We start from the raw sequence: 6,454 nt of genomic DNA on the forward strand, positions 1-6,454 counted from the left end.
ACATTTGCCAAAATGAAAATGTTTATTATCCAATTACAGTAAGGCTGATAACCAGCATGATAAATATATAAGAACTTAAATTACGGAGGAATTTTAAAATTAATATTCCAGTAACTTGCGCAATTAACGCCAGATAAATTACCACCCCCTTACTTTTAAAAGCGTTTAGATGACCTTTGCATATTTCCTCCATAATAATGCACTATGCACCATGAAACTGATCAAAAGGAACAATGTTGGAATAAATTAAATCAAATATTTTCCTCTCCTTTTAGGCTAGTGCTAGTAGTTTTTGTAATCTCTTGTCTTCTCTCTTCTGTCTGTCGGTGTTGGTTGGTTTGGTTTTTTTAACAAAGTTTATTTACAATCTGTTTTACATTAAACAATTAATAATTAAATACGATGACATTTTTATTAATAAAATAAAAATTGGAAAACATGAGTTAGCAGCTAAACTGGTTTGTTTACGTTTTGGTTGGTTGGTTGGCGCTATGGAAGCCAATCGATTTACGATATTCGATAGTAGCTGTTTTCATACTACGACGATCGATACTTAACCGTATGCCTACCATATCGTTGTGAACCCAGCGCTATCCATAAAATTAAGATGTTTGTAAAGAGTAAGAAGAAAGATCATGCATCACGACCATAGAGGTTAAACCATAGACAAAAAGAATTAAATATAGACCGTCAGCTGTGCTGCGGTTACCATAGGTTCTGGCGCACACCGCTTGGAGCACCATGGTAGTTACGGCGTACGCGCTACGTAAACTACAGCGGTGTGCGCCGGAACCTACGGTAACCATGGCAACCGCAGCACGGCTGACAGTCTATTCCAATAAACATATTTTGTTGTTGCTCCAATTTTATTTAGCCGGTAATTATATCTTTCGACCATTTTGCACATCTTTTGTTAGAATTTTTGGCATTTATAATTTTATGTTATGAAGAGAATTGAACCTTCATTTGATTTTTTTCATAATCAGCAAGTTTGGTTGGTTAGGTTAGGTTATGACAGTAACTGCCGAGCCGGACGCCTAATCCACGTCCTGTTATCGGACGCGTATCCTCTCACCTCTGCGTAAGTTATATTATAGGTATTTAGTTTGGTAGAGGAGTGGGCTAGGCATTTTCGGCACTTTGCAATTTTTTATGATTTTCAAACCTGATTTTCTGGGTAAAAACAGAAGATGCCAAAAAAGTGCCAGAGGATGTTTAAAATGCCCTAGGAATAGTAAAAACACATTAAAAGTATAAAAAATGCAGATTTTTTGCACTTTTCGTGATTTTTAGGGTGATTAGGCGCTTGCCCCAAATGTGAAAAGTGTTCAAAATATGCCAAATAATGAGATAAAACCATTTTTTTTTCAAAATTCGTTGAAAGCCCCTAAAGTAAACAAATACCAAATATTAAGATATTCCCCAATTCTTCCATGGTTGACTAACATTTCTGTGATAGCCTATGATGTTGAAAGAATATGGAATTCAAATCGGCTGCACTTTACTTAAGGTCCTAAGTTACACTCATTTGAATGAAAATATCGATTGATATATTGATTGTTCGATAAGTTATAACGTTTGGTTAGTTAGGTAAGGTTAACCTAACCTAACTAACCAAACGATATATCAAATGAAACAATTGAATAATCGATATTTTCATTCAAAGGAGTGTAGGACCTAAAGATGCCTAAAGTAAAGTAAGTTACAGCCTTCAAATCCACTAAATGTTACTAACTTAATGCAAGCAAAATCAAACTAAAACTAAATATGGGTACAGTTTCTTAACTGGGCAACACTAATATCGATTGAAACTATCGATTCGATTAGTAGACCTTCATGCGATTTTTACACCATCAGCAAGTTTGGTTGGTTAGGTTAGGTTATGATAGTTTTATTTTGTAATATATTTAAAAATATTGATTACTAATCAATATTTTTAATTCGATAGTTCCAATCAATATTAGCGTAGCCCAGTTAAGAAACTGAATGAATGTGCAGAGCAATGCTTCGGCCTACCTTATTCTTATAATTCAATATTTTTGTTATTAAATCTCTCTGTTGTCTCAAAAGATTAAAATTTTCATTGGATGGACTAATGGACATTACTGTTACTCAGGCTCAGGCTAAGCGGCTAAGCCTAAGGCTAAGGCTTGTCGGATTTGATTCCCTCCCTGTTCCCTCTCCCAATCCCAGACTAAAGCTACGCACGCGCACTACGGCGGCACGGCACGGACGGGCGGTACGGCACGGACGGCATTTTTAAGAGGGGTGCGCGCACTAGGGCGGCACGGCACGGACGGACGGGACGGGACATCCGCACATCCGCAATTTAGGACAGTTGACAGTCTGCGAGCTAAAAATTGTGAGTAAAGATGGATGTAGATAAAGTGGTGATAGTAGGTTTAATTTTAGCAGAGGAAGAGGAGACAAGAAGGTGCAAGCAAAGATTTTAAATACACCACATAAACAGGAAAAGACTAAGTTTTGGAGGGTTCCACACCTTGTTTCCTGATCTTGTAGAAGGATTATGTGTAAAACTTACCTGATTGTTTCATAATAGATCATATTTCTGACCATATATTGTCACGTCGGACGTTATTAAAATATTCCGGATGTCGCATGTTGTACAGTTCTTGGTATTTCTCAACGAGAAAAATCAACTTACTAACATCTATGTTTACAACATACGAAAACACTGCTACTTTGACAGAGATCAGTTGAGAATGGCGGATGTACCGTGCCGCCCGCCCGCTCGGTGTGCAGTGCTCCCGGTCGGTACGGGCGTCACGGCAGCTTGGAAATGTCCTGGAGTTCTGTCTCCCGGATTTTTTAACAAACGGCGGAAGCTGCCGAACGTCCGTTGCCGGCCGTACCGCCGTAGTGGGCGCACTCATATGACATTCAATGTTATTAACTTTTAAAAATTGCCGTGCCGCCCGCCCGTCCGTGCCGTGCCGCCGTAGTGCGCGCGCAGCTTAACTCTAATCTAATCTAAACCTAAACATAGTAAGTTGAATATAAAGTCAATGGTTAGGTTAAACATACCCTAACTGATAATAAATAAGTTGATGGTCATCTGTACGATCACAGAAGAAATCAAAAAGTAGGCTAGATAAATAAAAATAAGAAGATAACTAATGTTTTGCAAGCAGGGTCGATTTATTGGTCAAACCAAATTCCAAAAACGTAAAACTATATAACAACAAAATTAGTTTCAAAGGTATAAACACAGTTCTTGTTGTGTAATGTTATCTTACCTTGTCAGAATTTAGCATTGTTTTTTTGGTTAGAGCCGGGGCCAACGTAAACTACGGGCTGGCAGGCTTTTTCCCGCCTCCGCTGTGACGTCACGAGCGGAGTCTGACTTGAGCCGGAGTAGCCCGGTGCCACGAGCCAGCTGATCGCTGTTTGTACTCGCCACTCTTCAGTTTCAGTTCAGTGACAGTGGTGTTTGTGTTAATGTTTAATGTGTGTACAGTTTTTAAGTGCAGTACATTTACTAGCGGTAGTAGGAAACTGTGTTATGGTGAAGGTAATAAGAATAATGATTTAAAACTATACTTTTCTGTCTGTCATAAATGCCGCGGAGGTGTTGCGTACCGGGCTGCAAATCTAATTATGATGGAACCGCGTATAAGTCTGTTTTTAGGTTTCCATCAGACACAGCTTTAAGGCAGAAATGGGTTGGATGTATTCATCGGGATAATTTTGAACTAACAAAGAATTCTGTTATTTGCGAAGACCACTTTGTTCAGTCGGACATAATTAAAGAAGATTCCGTTAGAAGACCGGACGGGACAGTTTTAACTTGTAAAAGGCATGTTCCAAAATTAAAAGATGGTGCTTTTCCTACTATATTTCAAAACCAACCTAGTTATATGTCTCAGGTTCTGTCCAAAAAAAGAAAAACGCCTGAAGAACGACAAAAAGAAATTGAAATTATAAAAAAACAAAAGGATTGTGAACTCTTCGATAGAGATTGTATACATAATTTTGATGAACTTACTACTGATTTCCAAAAGTTTTGCAATACTAACCTGGATTACATAACTATTAAAAACGAACATTGCTTAACATTTTCAAAGATTTCCATTCCTTTAAAAGAAGCACCTCGTATAGATTTGTCTGCTTGTGTAAGCACAAGTTTGGAATGTAGAATATATTCAAGGGGTATAGATATTACAAATAATATATTCATATATAAAAGTACTTTATCCGAGCAATATAGAACGTCAAAATGTTGCTTTGTATACAAAGTTTTTTGACGAAAAAATGTATCTTCTCTTAAAGTATTATTTAAAGAAGAAGCAAACGGAACCTGCCAGCTAATAAAAGTAGTATTAAATTGGTTGAAAATTGTAAATATGAAAAGCACAACCATTGGAATAAAATCAAGAGATGTTTTTAAACAGCCAATAAAGAGTGAAGAAGATGCAGCTATCGTATTTTTAGACAGTTTTGTTCAGTGGTTAAATGAGTGGTCTTCTTTCGACTCGGCCGGTGAAAAAAAAACAAGGTAGCTTTTGTGGCAAACTTAGTAATGAGACTCAATTTTCTCTGAACCACACTACACAGACCTTAGTAGCAATGTGCAAACATCTTTTGCAAACAAAGACTCTGCAGTACGTGCTATTAGGTAAATTTCAAAATGACGAAATAGAGGAAAGGTTTGCCCAATACCGCCAAATGAGTGGTGGCAATTATCATGTATTACTTTAACGGAACTTCTGTAGTCTGAGAAAAAACTCAAAGCGGTGTCTTTGCTTAAATTAAAGTCATCAGAAGCAGGGGAGTTTTCTATCAAGCAATTGTGTCTGGAAAATAGTGGAGATAACGAGTTATTCCCGGATGAATTAGAAGATGAGTCAGCATTAGACTGCAATGTAGAAGATGATAAGAAATATGAAACGTCTGAAAATAAAAATATGGCCTTAATATACATAGCAGGTATAAAATGTATAAAATTACCTGAGTACTGCCAGAGTGATCCTGTTGGTCCTTACGGATTACGCGTTTCGAGGAGCTTAAGTCCTCATCATCAGATCTTATACAAGAAACACATCTATCACTTCGAAAAGGTCCTCGAAAGCTCCTTCGAAGGCTTAAGCTCCTCGAAACGCGTAATCCGTAAGGACCAACAGGATCACTCTGGCAGTACTCAGGTAATTTTATACCTTTTATAGTTTGTTCTGTGATCCAGAGACAAAAACAACTCAAAATATGATAGCAGGTATGTTATCATTAGCATTGTTTTTTATAAATAAAAACGCTTTCCTTTACTCAAAAATCTATCAAAACGAGTATTTTTAACCATAATTTTGGAATTAATTCTGAACATTCCAAAAAAATGTGTGCTGAATTCTGTTGATTTAAAAATTAACTAACTCGGTTAATCAATTTCAATATGTTCTAATCAGCTGCATGTTTATTACTTTATTCTTTCGAAGCGGCAAAAGAATAAACCTCTTGGTCTAGGTGACGCTCGGTCTAGGTACTAGGCACACTAATTTAGCTATTGTTCATTTTAGCTATCAATTAGATATGTTTTTTGTATGTAAGTGTACTCGTATAGGCCTACTCATAAGTAAAAGTAATAAAGTAAAGTAAAGTAACATATTTTTAATGTACTTTATGCAAAAAATATGAAAACCACATGTCTAAAAATACTTTTATCTTTTTAATATTTTAGGATATGCAGTGAAAAAAATAATATCATGTCAAAAGTGTATCACATGCCAGGAGTTGGTCATGTATGAAAAGGAACTGTCAATCGAAGAAACTGCAATGGGAGAGGCTGGCAAGTACTTGTCAATCATTAGTCGGGGTGAAAAAAAACCAAAGCCTGAAGTCGTGCATATTTTCATTGGAGTACTCAAGCTTTTTAAGTGCATAATTGATCGACATGAAGACAGTTTCCTTAAAGTGAAGTCACAGAAAAAGTTCTTACTACACTTTCTTTGGAAATACTACAGGAGAGTTCTGTGTTATGTTTGACTAAATGTAGTACATGTGAAATTCCTCATTTAGTAACAGTAAAAAAATGTGTTTCGATATTTGGAAATATCTTGTTGAACAATTATTCAAAGAACATTAGGGATAAACTGTACAATGATAAACAGGACAAACGTAGAGTAAAAAAGTTGTCATCTCAGTAATATGTGAACATGTAAGTACACTTCTTCAAATATATTTATTGTATTCCATGCTCATTGTAATACGATTTAGTTGACACGATTGTGTTTCTTTATTCATGCAGATTAAAATAAAGGCGGGTCTACACGCAAGGATTTCGCGAACGTTTTATCTGCGCAGGTAAAACGTTGCGGTCAAGTCGTATCAAAGAAATGCGTCCACACGGTACAGGTTTCAGCACCAACTTTTAGTGCAGTTTTGTGATAACTTTCAGTTTATGTGCATGTAATATGATGGAAGATGTGTTTTTGTGGTCGATTTC

Source organism: Macrosteles quadrilineatus, unplaced genomic scaffold (assembly GCF_028750875.1).
Source record: "Macrosteles quadrilineatus isolate MER2022 unplaced genomic scaffold, UCM_ALF_1.0 Scaffold_1__1_contigs__length_201487025, whole genome shotgun sequence".
NCBI lineage: Eukaryota > Metazoa > Arthropoda > Insecta > Hemiptera > Cicadellidae > Macrosteles > Macrosteles quadrilineatus.